This window comes from Suricata suricatta, chromosome 6, assembly GCF_006229205.1.
Source record: "Suricata suricatta isolate VVHF042 chromosome 6, meerkat_22Aug2017_6uvM2_HiC, whole genome shotgun sequence".
NCBI lineage: Eukaryota > Metazoa > Chordata > Mammalia > Carnivora > Herpestidae > Suricata > Suricata suricatta.
This window is the reverse complement of record NC_043705.1, coordinates 59,567,359-59,586,056: the sequence shown is the minus strand read 5'-3', so window position 1 is coordinate 59,586,056 and position 18,698 is coordinate 59,567,359. Positions and strand designations below refer to the sequence as shown.

The window sequence follows — 18,698 nt, the reverse complement described above, 5'->3', positions numbered from 1 at the left end:
AGCCTGAGATATTTTCCTTTATCTTACCAAATGTATTTCTCTAGCCCTCTAACATTTACAGTCCCTTATAAGGTCCATGGACAACTCTTGGCTGAGGAGTTCTACTGCGCAAAGGTACTTTCTCAGGAAGACTTCTCCCATCAGAAGATAGACAATGTTGAAAAGCTTTATACCACATGCTTTTCTTTACTCTGGCTTCAAATATTATTTAGAAAACTAAATACTTCTTCAGGCTGTCAAATAACTAAAATGAAATGACACCCCCCGAATATCAGCTTGATTTCTCCGAGGCAGATTTTCCCCTTTAGCTACCTATAATGGACAGGGAATAAAAAGGAAAACATACAAGGTACATTCAGATAGAGTCTACAGCTGTATTGTTTCTATTTAACTGTCCCTGAGGACTCTGCTCCTCTCTCTCTCTCCCTCCTGCTTTCCCTCTCTCTCTCCCTGTCTCTCTCTTCATGAGGACAAACAGAATGACAGAGTACTTATTTATGATTCTTCTATGTCTGAAAAATTATCACAAGTTTTTGAATGGGAAAGTATATTTTTGTAACTTTTATTTGTCCACTACACTAATTTGTAATGTAAAACTAATTTGTCTATTACACTCAAGTCTGAATCAAATAGTAATTAAAATCTCATTCTGTGTATCCCCCTTTAAATCATGTCCTTGTACCGGGGATGCTCTGTATGTAAATTCCATGGTCTCAAGTATAGATAAAGTTAAGATCTTCATTGCTAGTGCTGGTGTCAACAAGAAACCAGAAGCCAGAGGCTACGTGCCTTGCTTCGTTGCCTTGATCTTGTCTTCAGGAACTTGGCTGAGGTCAGGGGCATCCAGCCAATGACTTAGGCAAGAAAGGTGTAGCTGGCAGGTAGGTCTCCAGGGAATTTCATTATCTTCATCTAAACCTCCTTCTGAGCTTTAGGATCACATTTCAGTCTTCTCCTTTTTTATTGATCAGGTGAAGTGTTCTTAGACATGGTATCATCTTTTGCTTCATTGGGGATGACAAGGTTCCAGTCCCACTTATGTTCAGAAAACAGGTTCACATTTCAAGTCCCTGATCTGGCTGATCCTAGGCACAATGGAGCAAATATCCTCTCTGGATTGTGAAAAACTGTGACATTAAAAAAAATGCTCCTTCAATGAATTCTACAGTGCCTAGGAAAAGGAAACCAACCTCTAAAATTACTTCATTATTCTTTTATTTATTTTTTCAAATTAAGGACAGATATTTTATCCAACTCTTTAAATACTTTTTAGTTTTCTAGGAAATGCAGAAGTAACATGAGGTCTTTGCTGTCTTCTTTAAAAAATAAAAGAAACTACAAAAGGCAAAGTGATGTTGATAATCTCATTATTCTTTAGCCCGAAGTATATAAATTACTCAGAGAAATTAAACCAGACAAATATCTTTAGAAAGCCATGAAAAATTTGATTTTTCCCAGGGTGAGACTTTGCTCCCCAACCCCCAAATCAAAATGTTACAGTAAAGTGTTGCTTTCAATAAAAGCTTTTTTTTTTACTTCTTTGCTGTAAATGTCCTGTTCATGGTTGGGCAGATTATTCCAGAACTTAACTGGAAGACCATCTACATCACGATGGAACTATGCAAGCCAAAGCCAAGTCCCAACATGGAGTGATGGGAAAGGCTGGGCTTTCGAGAGGAGATGACTTCATTAGGGAGAAGAGAGGCTCTCTGAGTCGGTCCACAAGGCGGCCAAATGGCTCAGCACATCTGCACTCGCCCCCGGGAGGCTCTGGAGCAGAGTACCAAAAATGTCATCATTTTTATAAAGAAAAAGATTAAGGCATAAATGAAGCAGTCCAACTAAACTGAATCAAAGATAGTATCAACCTTACTCCCTTCCTTAGTCACTTTGTCAAACTCTTTTCTTTCCTATACACAGCCTGATAAATATAGGTCATTTTTTTTTTATCAAGCATTTTGTTTCACTAAACTGAGATGAACCGAAGAATTTTGTTTCTGAACACAAGGAAGTGGTAGAGATCTTATAATCTATGTGGCAGGGCAGAGAACAACGTGGAGGTTTTCTTAAGAGGCAAAACTTTTGCAGTTGCTACTGATTTTCAGTGAATACCAGATTCCACTTATTTAATTACATTACAATGGGACCCAGAGACAAGAAGTTTAACCAAAGCACAATGGAGAGAGCCAAAAGCCACCACAGCAGCATTACTATCCGGTGGGCAAAGGTGGAAAGCATGACAGGAAACAAAGGAAATTCTAAGTAGTGAGAAGAGTGTTTGGAGAACTCCAGTAGAGGTAACAGAACAAGACACAGAAGTAACAAGCAGGCATTCCATTTTAGGTTTTTTTTTTTTTTTTTTTTCAGTAAAAACAACTGCAGGAGTAGTTGAATTCCAGTGGCTTTAGACTCTTGTCAAAAAATATGAATGATTCTATTTTAACCCTGCAATTCAAAGGACATCAAATATTTGCTATAATGCATCAAGAAAAAATTAGAGAAAAATATCTATAAAAGTCAGCAAATACTTATCACAAACAGACTGCTCTCAATTTCATTTCCATTTTCCTTGTTCAATTCAACAAGCATTTACCAAGTACTGTTAATGTGTACTGTTTTAGACCTTAGGCATTCAGGCATTACTCAAAAGGTAAGAATTGCTTCTCAGCCTAAAAAGTTTGTAATCTCTATATAAAAAATTAATTTATTAAAGTAGCCCAGGTTATTTATCTATGTAATGACAAATGAAGTTAAAGGGGAAAACATATATTTGTGTGTCTGTGTGTGCATTGGTTGGTCCAGTCAGCCATCTTTTAAAAACCTGTCACTGACTACAAATGGATCAGGCGAGAATGATAGCCCAACACATTTTCTTCGCTGGAAAATCACTTGCATGCACATATTCTATAGGCAGTGAATCCAAGGTAGTCAAGGTAATCTTGTATGCAGAGAGATTTGTATTTCTTGTTTTTCATGATAAAAATTGTCCATTAGATGTCATGAACTCAGAGTGCATTTTAAGGGTTTTTCTAATGTTTATTTATTTTTGAGCGAGAGAAAGAGACAAAGTGACACCAGGGGAGAGTCAGAGAGAGAGAGAGAGAGAGAGAGAGAGAGAGAAAGGAGACACAGAATCCAAACCAGGCTCCAGGTTCTAAGCTGTCAGTACAGAGCCTGACATGGGGCTTGAACTCATGAACCATGAGCTGAAGTTGAGCGCTTAACCAACTGAGCCACCCCGGCTTCCCAAAGTTTCTAAAGGTCTTTCTTTGAGAGTTAATAATTCAAACCAAAATTGAATGGTGGAAGGAAGGCATTAAATGTCATCCTAACAAGAAAGGAGGTTCGGAAAAATTGATCACTCCAAGGATACAGGGTCTCTGGCTGCGAGACATGAGTATCTAATGTAGGTATTAGAGAACAAGAGAAAAGAACAAGGCACTAAAAATTCTTCGTCTTAGTCATCACAAAGCTGAAATAATTTGATTTTAAATATTACATTGAATTTACAGGTGTCCTCAAAAATTCAGTTCAGGGGCGCCTGAGTGGCTCAGTCAGTTGAGCACTCAACTTCAGCTCAGGTCATGATCTCACAGGTCATGCATTTGAGCCCTGTATCAGGCTATGTGCTGACAGCTTGGAGCCTGGAGCTTGCTTCAGATTCTATGACTCCCTCTCTCTCTGACCCTCCCCCTCTCACATTCTGTGTGTGTGTCTCTCTCTCGAAAATAAATAAACATTAAAAAAATGCAGTTGAGTATGTGTAATCATCCTTTCCATACCCCATTTCTGCAACTCTTTTGGGAACGTCTGTCTCTTTTTCTCTCTGGCAGTAGTTACCTGTGACTGCCCCCTCTCTCCATATCATCTCACAGAATCTCTCTCTCTCCCCTCTCCTGTTTTACTGAGCTATAATTAACAAATAGCATTATGTATGTTCAAGGTGTATAATGTGATGACTTGATAGATGTATATACTGTGAAATATTTACCCTAATAAAGTTGGTTAACTCATCTTTTATTGCCATAACTATTTTTTTGTTGTTGTTATAGTGAGAACATTAAAGTTCTCTCATTGTGATTTTTAATCTACAATACAGTATTGTTAACTACAGTCATTATGTTGTAAATCAGAAAGGAAGAAATAAAATTGTCTCAGAATTTATTCATCTTATAACTGAAAGTTTGTACCCTTTGGCCAACATCTCCCCATTTCCTCTAACCCTTAGGTCCCAGGTGACCACCATTCTACTCTCAATATGATAAAAAGGCCAGCCATATAGGACAACCCTGCAACTAACATCATACTTTATGTGAAAGGTTGAAAGCTTTTTCTCTAAGGTCACTAACAAGACAAAGGTGTTCATTCTCACCATTCTTGTTCAACCCAGTAGTGGATGTTCTAGCCAGACCAATTAGTCAAGAAAAAGAAATAAAAGGCATATAAAAATCAGAAAGGAAGAAATAAAATTGTCCCTGTCAATGAAACAATCTTATATATAGAAAATCCTAAAAATATCACCAATAAACTCTCAGATCTAATAAACTAATTCAGTAAAGTTTCAGTAAAAGTCAACATAAAAAATTAGTTGCATTTCTAAATAGTAACAACTACCTGAAAAAGAAATAAAGTCATATGTACAGTGGCATCTAAAACAATAACACACTTCGGTATAAATTTAACCAAAGATGTGAAAGATCTATGCACGGAAGACTATAAGACTTTGAGGAAAAAAAACTGAAGACCCAAATGGAAAGATATCCTGGAAAAGTTAATATCGTGAAAATGTCCATATTACCCAATGCTACCTATAGATTCTATACAATCCCTATCAAAATTCCAATGTCATTTCTTAAAGAAATTTAAAAGGAAAAACAAATTTGGGAAAACAACTTAGTTTGGGATCCCACAGAGGCAAGCCCTGACTCAGACAAGGAGTCAAACGCAAGTAGTCCACTTAGGAGGCAAAACCAGGAAACACCCACAGAGAAGATAGAATGAGACTCCCAGGGAAGGAAAGGATGCTAGCAGAGGCATTTCAAGCAGGCTGTCACTATTGGGAACTGAAACTGATTCTCACTAAGAATGCTTAGATCCAGTGGAGAATATGCAAAGCCCCCTTCCGGGGGGATTTATACATTTACTAGTTGAAAGCTTTTCCAAAAAGTGTTAATCCCCTGCCACTTCTGTGTGAGTGCAGGCAGACTGGGCTCTGGTGGCCAGAAAAGGCTATTTTGTTTTGTTTTGTTTTAAAGTTTATTTATTTATATTGAGAGAGAGAGAGAACAAGTATGAGTGGGGGAGGGGTAGAGAGAGAGGTAGAGAGAGAGAATCCCAAGTAGGTTCTGTGCTGTCATGAGCCATAAGATAATGACCTGAGTCAAAACCAAAAGAATTGGACACTTAACTGACTGAACTACTCAGGCACCTCCAGAGAATTCCCTTAAGGCTAAAAGATCTACGAAATGTGATGAGAAATTGGGCCAGTCTGCATGGAAATGATAAAGGTGAGGGATACAGGAGGGGTACTGATCACATTTGCTGTAATTCTCAATATTCTAATCACCACTTGGCTGGCTAGAATTGAGGAACTGGCAACACCAGTTTCCTGCTGTGGTTGAGACAAGATGAAGTCTAAGTTTTAGGATACTAGGGAGGTGTGTGAATACACTCATGGCCCCTTCCTTTTAGTCGTCTTTTCCCATGCCAGGATCACATCATGGCTACTTTCTTATACTTAGTACTGTCTCATTAGCAGGATCCCTCATCTTCCACGCAAAGTCTTCTACTTTAGACATGTAGTCACTAGTAGAAGCCCTGGTGAGAGTAGGGTCTTTACATGTCAGGTTCACCATTACATATAGTTCCTTACCACCATGACCGGCCCATAGTAGGTGCTCCATATATATGTGTTACATAGATATGGAATGAATACATCTGATGAGAATGTTCTATGTCCTAAGAACTATCAGTAGAGAACAGAAATGAAAATAGAAATAAAACATACTCTCTGTCTCAAGAAACGCTGAAAACTCAAATGCTTTACCAAGGCCATGAGGACACCACAAATGAAGTTGGCAGAGAAGTGAACAATAGCGAATGGTGAGAAACGTGGAAGCAAGAGAACCTATTCCTACCTACTTGTAGCCAATCGGCATGTAGGACTGTTGGTTCAGTGGTTCCTGATCTTAATATACTAGAAAGGCCCAAAGAAATCGGTCTTTGGACTGATTCTCACCTGAAGGATCCTAAGATTGTGATCACAAATTTATTTTATTTTATTTTTTAATGTCTCTTTTTTAGAGAAAGAGGAGTCAGGGAGGGGCAGAGAGAAGAGGAGACACAGAATTCAAGGCAGTCTCCAGGCTCTGAGCTGTTAGCACAAAGCCTGATGCAGGACTCGAACTCATGAACCATAAGATCATGACCTGAACCAAAGTCAGACGCTTAACTGACTGAGCCACAAAAGCACCCCAATAAGTTTAAATGGTCAAAGGAAAGGCTGATGGGAAGCTGGAAGAGGGTAGGACTCATTTCATTCCCTTTATCTACTCTCTCCTTTTCTTTCTTTGCTCCCTCCCTCCCTTATAGTAAATACCCTTATGAATCCCCAAGAGGCCAGTGTGTTCTACAGAGGCTTAGGAAGGGAAAGAAACAGGACAGAGGTTCCAAGGAATGAAGGGGATCAATACACAAAAATTTCTGAAGAAACAAGTAAGACTGAAACCAAAATGTGGCAGGCAGGGAAAATGCCCGGTCCCCACCCAGCTCCCTCTCTTGGGCCATATGGCCTCACTATGTGTAAACAACATCCATGATTCCCCCTCAGCTCCTGTTCTAGGAGACAAGAAAGTTCCCTTTCCCCCTGTAGTTGAGGGATGTAACTACCCAGTATTCCAAGTGGCAATAAAGCATTTTCCTAAGGGGGTCTTAAACAAGAATACTGTTAATTCTGTATTCTTCAGCGTACATTCTTGACTTTGTATTTTTGAGGCAATGTATTCTGAGGTCCAAAGGCACAATTTTACACAATTCTTATAGAGAGGCATATAGCACATGAGGCTATCAATTAAATAGGAAATAACACCGACTGTGATAAAGACAATTGCATTTTGGAGGGGGAGAAGTGGGGAAGCAGATTTCAAGAGAGTGGTCACACCTGAGGAATAAACTGGACACTGGATTATAATTGGAAAGCATTTCCTAAAATGGCCCACAGATGCCTAACAGAGATGGTAGCTACAGATGGCAACCAGAAGAACCTGAGAGAGGACAGTACTAATCTGGGAACAGATGAATGGCTGATGTTTAGAAAAACAGCGGGAATGGTAAAAAGCAAAGGTGAATGAAAAATTAGGTTGCTTGAAACCAGGTTATTTGGCAGATTCCAGGTCAAAAAATAAAAACCGGAACGCTACTGTTTTTGTTTCCATCCACTACCTAGACAGCTAAGTCACATGTCCCCTTCTCACTTAGAGTAAGTTCCCAAAACTATCTGTACACTTTTCTTTAATGTAAAAACTTTTTTTTACATAGTGTAAAATGCTCTCATATGCTAATTAAGGTTTTCCTTCCACCAAAGCTTCTATGCCTATGACTCAAGGGACATGAATTGGGGATGTCCCTGTTTTTACTCTTCCTGCTCCTGCCTGACAGGGACATGGGACAGGGCTGGGCAGGCTGCTCTGGGATCTCCATACTAGCTCTTTTCTAGACTTTAGCATTTCTGCTATGAAGAGGCAGAAGCGAGGGTGGAAGAAAGGAACAAGACCCTTTTACTCACCGGCTGCTGCTATAACCCTCTTTGGGATCATTAAAACTTCCCTGGCTAACAGTGACTGACAGCAGATGCTCTTGGTGTGTCAGGTGTCCCAGTGCTGGCCACCTAGGGGGACATGAGTACACTCTCCAGGAGTTTTTAAAGGACAGCCCCCCTGAGATTCCCTGCCCTAGGAGGTGCAATTGTGCTTCTTCTTTCACTTTAACTCAATCTCAGTTGACAGGCTCCATATCACCTGCTGCTGTGGTCCCCTAGTCTGACAGGACACTCGGGGACACCAGCAAGGCAGCTTTAGTGCAACTTTTTCCTGCTCTATCATTTAGCTCATAAAAAACAGAAACAAAAGCAAACAAACAAACAAACAAAATCCTCCTATCCTGGTCTTTGCTAGAAGACCGGCTACCTATACCCACTCTCCTTCCAATTACTTCTCACCAAATACTGTGGCTCCTGTAGGGTAGGCATAAGGCTAATCAACAAATTCTGTTTCTGGCTGGATATATTGAGTTCCACTTCTTAAAAATATCCTCAAATTCTGTGACTTCTCTTAGTGTCTCCCTTTTACCTCTCCCTTGAGAAGAAGAGAGGAAATAGACAGTACTCTTCACAGAAAAATAGTGGCATACAGTTTGGTGGAAGGCAGCATGAGAGATGCCGGTGAGGAGAAAAACAGGCTATTGGGTTGTCTTAAAATGCAGCATTATGTATCTTGCTGGTAAAAACAGGTCTGTCTAGGAGAAAGAAAATTTAAAAGGCTTTTCTCTAGTCTCCTCTGCCACTGCCCCTTGGCTTTCTATCTGTGCCCTTATGTAACTGTACGTGTGGTTCATACCCTAGACCTTTATGTCTCATTTGAATAAAATGTTTCCAGGCATCCCAGTGATAAGGGAATTCCATACCAAGTTCCAGCATTTCTTCTGATTCATAGCATTTTGGCAACTGCATGGCGGTAGAGGAGATTTGGCTATGGAAAAGCAACAAGGGAAAAGAAACACTGCCAAGCCTCTGAAAGTCCTAAATTGAGCGGCCAGGTATTTGGTACAGGGAAGCAATGAGAAGGAAGTAGTAATGTGAGTATAGACTCCGGCAAGGCAAATAGGTTCCCAATATGTCTGGCAGTTCCTGATCTGGTTTCAGATGGAGGAATTTAATAAGCTTTAAGGTCTTATAACCTGAGTGACAAAGAGAATACAAAAAAGTGGCAGAGTGGAAAGAACTGAAATCATAGGATGGGAGTGTAAATCTCAGTTCTGCTACTTACTAGTTTTGTAAATGTGAGACAACTGACCGGCCTGAGTTTCCTCTCTGGTAAAAGAGTGATAACAATACCTGTACAACAGAGCTAACAGCAAGATCTGATGAGATAACAAAATAAAGCACCTAGGAAAGTGGCCAGGGCCACCATGTATGGCTGTGCAGTCTTTGCACTACACAAGTGTCCAGCCAAGCATACGATCCAGGGGTTGAAAGAGCATCCGAGCTCTGCCAGTTAAGCCACTGACCCAGCACAGGTCTATAATAGACAGGAGCAAGGGGCAAATTGTCTTCCACCTCTGACACAACCTACCAAGACTTGTATCAAGAGACTCTATCTTCCCACAGCTGGCACCTCTTCCTAATTTTCACAATGCCTGAAATGCCTGGATAGCCACTAGACGAATACATGAATGGAAGGCAGTGTCTTGTTACTGGGGCACAGCTTAGGCTACTCTTTCTACAGAGGACATCCCTCAATAAAGCTACAAGAGCAGGCTCCAAATGACTGAACTGGTTCAAGTCAAGGACTGTCTGCAACTAGATCAGTATTTTTCAATGTATACCTTGTGCCACTGAAGGAAAGATTTTGTATTTTATAGTTCTGACACCAACATCACAAGCAATAGAAGAAAGAATTTACAAACGGGACTTCATAACAACTAAAAACTTCCATGGTGTCAAAGGACACCATCAAGAAGGTAAAAAGACAACCCACAAAATATAGGACACAATTTTTGCAAATTATATATCTGAGAAGGAACTTCTATCTAGAGGAGATAAAATACCTAAATAATGAAAAGACAACCTAACTTTTAAAAATGAACAAAGTGTATGAATGTGCATTTCTCCAAAGAAGATATACAAATAACCAGTAAGCACATGAAAGATGCTCAATTCACTGGCCATCCGGAAAATACAATTCAAAGTCACGATGAGATAGATGCTACTTCACACCCACTAGGACGGCTGGAATCAAAATGTCAGGTAACAAGAAACTTTGGTGAGAATATGCAGAACTTAGAGACCTATACACTGCTGGTGGGAATGTAAGACGGTGCAGCCACTTTGGAAAATGGTCTGGTAGTGTCTCAAAGTGACCCATTTGCTGTAGCAATTCCACTTTAGTTATATATATCTGAGAGAAATGAAAACATATGTCAACATAAAAACTTGCATACAGATGTTCATAGTAGCATTATTTCAAAAATGGGAATAACTTCTAGGTCTATCAACTGATGAATGAATAAATAAATTATGGTATGTCCATATAAGGGAATATTATTCAGTAATAAAAAGGACTCAAGGACTGAGACATGCTATGACATTGATGAACCTTGGAAATATAATGCTAAGAGAAAAAAGCTAGACATAAAAGACCACATATTGTATGATCTACTCCTATAAAATGTCCAGAAAAGGCAAATCTATAGAGACAGAAGGTAGACTGATAGGGCTCCTAGGGCTATACGGTATGCCCTAGGAGTATGGGGACATGGGTTGACTGCTAATGGGAGTGGATTTCTTTCTGTGGTAATAAAGAAAACACTCTGGTTATGTTACTGCTGGTGGACGTGTAACTCTGCGAATATAATAAAAAGCAGTTAATTTAAATGGGTAAATTTATGGTATGCGAATTATATTTCAAAGTTGTTACCAAAGAAATGTAAATGTAAAAGACTTACTGGTAATGCTGATAAAAATGCAGATGCCTGAGCCCTTCCCCAGACTTACTAAACTAGAATTTCTGTAAGTGAAACGCAGGAATGTGTAATATAAAAAGTACACTGGTTATTCTCATATGCAGCAAGTTTGTTGGCCACATAACTGGTTTGTCATACAAATATATTGTATTATATTTTTTGCGACAGTTTTTGCTGGGAGATTTTTCCTTGTAATAAGTGTGGCATTTGAAGTTCAACAGCTGAGAAATAGTTTGCGTAAAAAAAACCACACACCTCTCTTTTCAGTGTGAATAAAGACAACAAAGCAAAAGAATCTGTCTTTTTAGTGTTTCCCTTTGGGTGCTCAATCATAGAAATTAAGGGTAGGTAAAAAATTAAAGTAGGTAAAAATGAAAACCAAGTAAAATTTCGGTAATTCCTGGTAGAAATTTCCACCATCAGTACCACCAACCAAATAAAGACAAGACTGGAACACTTCCAGAACTTGGGGGTCTAGCTCCTACTTTTCCCTTTACCACCCACCACTGGGATGAGATTTCAGGATTCACATTTCCAACCCTGGCCATTCCTTTGGTATGTTTACTAAATCAGAATAAAAGTTGGAGATGAAGGTTATTAATTTCAACTGCATGACACAATTAATGTTAAACATTTTAAATTTTCCTATCAAGGATATTTTTACTTTTGGATTGAATAACTGTGTTTATTTGTAAAGAATGTTGGTATTTACAAAGTTACAAAGTTAGTATTCACTAGACGCATAATCCTTGAACAATTACTGTGCAATATTTGTGGGAGATTATAATAAGCCTTCTGGCAGAGACTTCTAGTTGTTCCCTAAGTTAGAAATGTACCCAGGATGTGTTTTCATTAGACATGGTAAGACATCAGATACTGAAATGATCATCATGAAGGAAGAAATCTGCACTCACAGGTCTCTAGAAATAGATGCACTGCATGCCAAGGGCCACATGGAGAAGGACAGGAATAGTCAGGAGCCATAAGAGGAGTGAAAGCAGAGCATAGCTCAAAGTCTTTACTATTAGCTTTTATTATATTATTATATTATATTATATGTGTGGCAAGTAATGGGAAAGACAGGGTAGCTACACTGAAAACATTAGGATTGGATACTCTGAATAGTTTTGGCAGTCTCTGGTACAGAGATGGTCTCTAGTGGTCTGGTTCCTGGCCCTGGGGAATTCTGGGGTGGGTGTTGGCTTGGTGTATGAGCTTGATAAAGGAGTTGGTTCGAGGTGTGGGCTCTGGATTGGGTGGTTTGTATATCGACAGCACACTTCCAGGAGAGTTGTTTGCCATCTATAGGAATTAGCTAGCTCCAGGAAGCGTAGTCTCTCCATGATTAAGGCTCCAAATGCCAGACCATCAGGAATATAGAAAATAAGAAAATATAATCAATATCCTCCACCTCCACCCAACTACATGTCTCCTCAATAGATCACTTCTCTTTCATAGCATGCTTGAATCATCACTACTGGGGAAATGAAAACATTTCCCAGATTCTCCTGCAACCAGGAAGGACCACATGATTCAATTCTGGCCAGTATGACAGGGGAGGAAATGATGTGAACAACTTCAAGGATATGTCCTTCAGGGATGGCGGTGTGGTCCCTCTTCCCTTCTTCCTTCGTCCTGCTGCCCGAAATGTCGCTGTGGCAGTTAGCTTTCTTGGATCTTGTGTGTAAGGACAACAGCCTAGGGATGGCAGAGAAGTGAGAGAGAGGGAGCACTCACTGGCACTGCACGTTTGCCATGCCAGTGCTGATCTGCCTACATTTAATCAGATTGTTCTATGAGAGAGAAATAAACTTCCAGCTCATTAAGTCACTCTAATTTTGAACCTCTGTTACAAAGATAAGACCTATATCTTAACTGATATAGCTGAGCTACTGTGTACAGTTGTGCAAGCATCTCTGACACTGAACAGTGGATAGCCTCTGTTCTGTGCATAGCAGCCATGAATGTAGTCCCACTTCTTTCTTTCTTTCTTCTTCTTCTTCTTTTTTTTTTTTTTTTTTTTTGGACTGAGAAAGAGAGAGAGAGAGACCAGGCATGAGCTAGAGAGAGGCAGAGAGAGAGGGAGACACAGAATCTGAATCAGGCTCCAGGCTCTGAGCTGTCAGCACAGAGACTGATGCAGGGCTCGAACCTATGAACTGTGAGATAATGACTTGGGTTGAAGTCGGATGCTTAACCGACTGAGCCACCCAGGCACCCCTATAAGTTTCATTTCTCAGATGAGGACAGGGCATGTCATGAAGGTTAGGCCATACTTTTAGTAAATCATAGTAAAACTGAAGCCTTACAAGGATTATAGAACCTAAGGGAGATAATACGCCAGCTTCACTATAAAATAAAATACAGTAATACATCAACGTTCTCAGACAAAAGATAAAAAAAGTTAAGTACCAAAATTCAATATTTACTTACTTAGAAATGAACGTTAGAGATTTAAACAAAAATAGAATTGGAGACAATTCTCCCGCTGAATGTTGTTCAACACGCTCAGAGGAATAGGATATCTCTTTAAATTTCAAAAGCCAAAGTGACAGGCTGTGCATAGGGCCAGTTATAATGCCTGTATGTGTGGGTCTATTATTTGCATGCATTACGATGGAAATTGAGCATCCATATTTTACTTACATGTGCCAGTGAAGTGATTGCACTTCCCAGATCCCTTTGTACACATAATTACTTGATTTGTGAACCAAATGTGTGGTTTAAGGATGGAAATAGGTACACAGTCACTCCATTTGGGAGGTCTAATTTTGACATAAATAACTAGAAACTTTTTTTTATGAAAGAAAGATTTAGATATAGGATTTAAAATAGTTTATTTAAAACATTTGATATTTCTAGATTCACTTATTTGCAGGGTCCACTTCAAATAAAACTGCATTTTAATTGGGAGATGTAGTTAAGTGATGACTGAAATCATTAATCTGTACCAAGAAAACAATCCGTTAAGTGTTACAGTAGGCTATATCATATTAGCTCTGCAGCTTTAAGAAAAATAGTATCAACGTTTTATATTTAAATGACTTGCAAAAACGTCCTGCAATTATCTGCCAGTTTTTCTAAAACACATGTCATAATACTAGCTATTGCAAAACTGAATTTTGCTTCCACAGACCTAAGAGATACTTTTCTAAAAATATGCTGGGATTTACAGTTTAATATTCTCAAAAGTTTTCCACTTCCTTGAAAAATCATTGTTTTTCCTTTTGTGCAAGTATGTTCTATAGGAAATGGAATAGTCTTTTTAAAAAAAATTTTAAATGTTTTATTTATTTTTGAGAGAGAGAGAGAGACAGACAGACAGAGTGTGAGTGGGGAAGAGGCAGAGAGAGAGGGAGACACAGAGTCCGAAGCAGGCTCCAGGTTCTGAGCTGTCAGCACAGAGCCCCATGTGGGGCTTGAACTCATGAACTGCAAGATCATAACCTTAGCTGAAGTCGGACATTTAACCGACTGAGCCACCCAGGTGCCCTGGAAATGGAATAGTCTTAAATCAAATACTCTTTACTGATTTAGAAATTTCCCTACCCAGACCTACTGCTATATTAATTAATATAAACAAAACATTACTTTATACTATATCCCAAGAAGTAATCAGTAAAAGGCAGGAGGACTTATGGCCTAACGCAAAGGTCCCTGGGGGTGCTGGACTCCCTTGGCTGCTGGTGGTTGGCCTGGAGCAGTGCTGGTAGCCATCTTGAAATCATAATTTTAAAACAATTTTAACCTAAAATGCTGGGTAAACTTACATTCAAAAAGTTTGCAGTGAATAGTAGTTTTTAAATTGAATAGGACAACTACCATTAGGTTTTAAAAAGGATGTTGTCGTTGGTTAAAGTAAATGCACAAGGCTGGCATTCATTTCTAACTTCTATTTTGGTGACAAATCTAATCATTATACTATCTCCCTGTTATGGAAACCAAAATATTATGCTTCCACGGTAGTGTTCGTCCAAAAGATACCATAATCTCAGATGAACTCTAAATTTCTCTATTTCATTCTCCAAATATGATTATACTAGTAATAAAAATAGTGACAGTAACAAAAATAATAGTCATAATAGCCACCAATCATTGAGCACCTACTGTAGAACAAGCATATCTTAATGATAATCTTGAAAAGTAGGTATTATTATTCTAGTTTTATAGAAGAGAAAAGTAAAGTTCAAAGGGGAAGGACAGTACCTCAGGCAGCCAAAATATGACCGATTCTGCCTCTCTGCTACCTCCATGCACCACATACCATCCGTCTCTATAGAGTCATACGGTCCCATGTTAGGCTGCAACTGAATCTCCAAAGAATATTGTAACTTCCCCAGGAAGTTGTTACTATTTAGATAGGGGCCCACTTATTATTACTATTTTCTTTCTTCTTTACTAAACTAAAGCTGAACAGAACAAGAACTGCCTTGCTGCCAGCCTCCTTAAAAAAAAAGGAAGGGGAAGCGTGTGGCCAAACTACTTATCACATCTGAGTGGCCTCAGACTTAGGAAAGTGCTCTGTAAATCCTTACCATCCCAGACATTCTGATAAATCCAGTTCTGGGGACATATTATTTTTATTTTGATAATTTGTCTTCAACCTCATTCTGTTTTATGCAAGAAACAGAGAAATCAATTGGTGTTTTGTTTCATTGCTTTTATTCCATTAAATGCATCCTTGTACCTTTCCCCCCTCTACCATGCTTCAAAGTTAAGGACATGACAGCATCAGCCTTGGGTAGTAGCCCTCACAGATAGTAATGTTCTTGAAATAAGTTCAGTTGGACTTTTTGTAATAATGTTACCCATGTTCTCAGACTCCTATCAGTCTCAGAGGTAGTCATAATAAACACGAACTGAAACCTCAAAATCTTGAGGAAATTCTGCCCTTATAAAAGCTGTCTTTTAAAGTTAATGTAATGTTTACAAATTGGGTCAATAATTTATAAAAACAAAAACAGCAATTATTTAAGAAGATAACTAAGAAACCCCTGTTTATATGGTACTAAAAACTATAGACTTAAAAATTTCCAACAAAAACAAGGCAGTGATTTCATAAGAATAGGACTCAGGAAGGGGAAACTGACCAGTAAAAGTTTTGGCATTTCAAAAGCTCCAGGTCCTTCAATGAAGAGAAAATGGGATTTCTGAAAACAAATTTTATGGCATTTTTATGAAAGTGTAAAGTTTGTAAAGCATGTTTAATAAACATCAGTTCATTTGTTAAAATAGCTTTGAGGCAGTCTTGTTGCCATGTAAAGTTTAGCTTACCAGGAAAAGTTTAGTCCTGACTCCAAGCATTTCCATCTTACTGATATACCACTTAGAGATACCACGTACTTAGTTATCCTAGATCACACATTGTGACCTGAAGTGTCTATATCACAGTGAACCTACTCAAGTTCATCTCTTGGCCACAAAGCACACCACGTCTCAGTTTTAATTATTTCTGGAAATTACGATAGCTTGATGAGCTTCTAATGAACACTTTGCACATTCCAGAAGTTTCCAACTCAAATAATGATGATTTTCCTTACAACAAAACAATTTAAAAAAGTTAATTCCCCTGTGGCTTCTACCTCTGAAAACATGTGCTCTTTAGAATATCCTCTTGCCTTCATATTTTTAATTCCTATAACTTGCGAACTTCTTTCCCTGCCTCCTACCTTTGTTTATCTAAAAAAAAAAAAACGAACCAACATTTCAAGGCTTGGACTCAATGTACAGTAGTCCATGGAGATTTTCGGAGTGACTCCCCTGCTTAGACCCAAACCCCTGCTCCTGCTGCCTGTCAGAATAGCAACGGTAAATTGTGTGTGCCTTCTTCCCTGTTACATGTATCCCAGAATTGCTACAATTCCTGGATTACATGAGACTTTACAGGGGCCATGTTTTGTTTTGTTTGTACTGGAGCTGTGCTTGACACCTAGACATCCTGAAATTATCTGGTGCAAATGAATGATGAGAAAGAACGTGTCTAGTTTCGATTTCACAGATATTTTGTTTCCTTCTCACTCCTCACAATGAGGTAAAATCATTAGTGCACCTATTTCGTCATCATTAAAAAATTATTCATGGACATATGAGAGTTGAAATAGCAAGGGACTGCCCGGGTTTGAAGCATGGCTTCATCATTTTCCTGCCAAATAAACCTCAAAAAGTAACTTCATTCCATCCTCTCCCCCAAAAGAATTCCTGGGTCCATTCATGTGTAAAATAGGTATTGTAACATTATTTACACCTCACAAGGTTCTTGTGCGGACTGGAGGACTGTAAGGTACACAGGAGGCTTTGCCCAAGGTCTCCCCTACCCCCTGCAATCAGCTCTTATAAATGAAAAATAATTAGGCTAGTGTATCATAATCTATTTTCTTTCTATTTGTTCATTTTTGGAGGAGCACAAGCAGAGAAAGGGCGGAAGGGCACTGAGAGAGGGACGGAGGTTCCGAAGCAGGCTCCACGCTGATAGGCTGACAGCAGGGAGCCTGATGTGGGGCTTGAACTCATGAAATGTGAGATCATGACTTGAGCTGAAGTCAAAGGCTCAGTCAACTGATCCACCCAGGTGCCCCTCTACCTGAAGAAAAATATCGTCACTTTGTGGTAGCTTCTCCTTCTCTTGCTCCTTTTCTCCCCCTAGCAGCTTTACTGTGATATGAGTGACAGACAAACATATTAACATGTCGAGAGTTGCAAGATGAAAAAAAATTTGGTGATGATTGTGCCAGGCAACATGAACGTACTTAATGTCACTGGACTGCACAGGTAAAAATGGTCAAAATGGCAAACTTCTGTTATGTATCTTTTACCACAATATCAAACATTTAAAATATACTTTGAAATGACATACAATAGGGGCACCTGGGTGGCTCAGTCGGTTAAGTGTCTGACTTTGAGCCCTGTGTCAGGCTCTGTCCTGGACTGGATCTCAGGCGATGTGTATATTTAACTTTTTAAAGAAACTGTTAAATTGTCCAAAGTCGCTGAGCCCTTTCTATGACCACCAGACTCTGAGCTGAGAGCCTGGAGCCTGCTTCAGATTCTGTCTCCCTCTCTCTCTGCCCTCCCCCACTGGCACTCCGTCTCGTTCTCTCTCTCAAAAATAAACATTAACATTAAAAAAATAATAAAATGACATACAATAAACTTCACATATTAAAAGTGTACAATATTTTTGACAACTTTTGATGTATGTATATACCTGTGACACGGCTGCCCCAGTGAGAACAATGAACATATTTATCATTCCCAAAATATTCATTGTGTCAATGTGTAATCTGCCCTTCTTCCACCTCTGCCCCCACTCACAGTCAACCACTGATATTCTTTCTGTCTCTATATATTAATACATATTTTCAAGGCACCTGGGTGGCTCAGTTGGTTAAGCATCTGACTTTGGCTCAGGTCATAATCTCGTGGTTTGTGGACTCGATCCCTGTGCTGGGCTCTGTGTGCTGACAGCTCGGAGCCTGGAACCTGCTTGAGATTCTGTGTGTGTGTCTCTCTCTGTCCCTCTCTCAAAAATAAATAAACATTTAAAAAATTAAATAAAAAATACATTTTCCAGAATTTTATATCAGTGAAATAAGTATGTACTCTAGTTAGTCTGGCTTCTTTCTTTGAGATTTATCCATGCAGTTGTAAGTATCAGCAGCTCATTCTTTTTATTTTTATTTATTTATAATTTTTTTTATTTTTGAGAGACAGAGAGAGACAGCATGAGCAGGGGAGAGTCAGAGAGAGAGAGGGAGACACAGAATCTGAAAACAGGCTCCAGACTCTGAGCTAGCTGTCAGCACAGAGCCCAACACGGGGCTCGAACTCACGAATCGTGAGATCATGACCTGAGCTGAAGTAGGTTGCTTAACTGACTGAGCCACCCAGGTGCCCCTCAACAGCTCATTCATTTTAATTGTTGGGTAGAATTCTATTGTATGTATTTTACCAGTGTGTTGATC

General features: G+C 39.2%; 2 protein-coding genes across 5 annotated transcripts in view; both read right to left on the bottom strand.

Annotated features, from left to right (window-relative positions):
* The window catches only part of XRCC4 (X-ray repair cross complementing 4), a 340,456-nt gene that overhangs the window by 13,935 nt on the left and 307,823 nt on the right, over window positions 1-18,698 (bottom strand). The window contains exon 10 of one of the 2 annotated variants that reach the window (XR_003909976.1): window positions 12,231-12,435. The exons of the other annotated variant lie outside the window; for it this stretch is intronic. The gene's annotated coding sequence lies outside the window, so the exon portion shown is untranslated. Of the gene's footprint in view, window positions 1-12,230; window positions 12,436-18,698 lie in introns of those variants that run through there. 2 annotated transcript variants of the gene reach the window in all.
* VCAN (versican) overlaps window positions 1-18,698 on the bottom strand; it is a 157,857-nt gene that overhangs the window by 109,915 nt on the left and 29,244 nt on the right. The gene's annotated exons all lie outside the window — the stretch shown is intronic.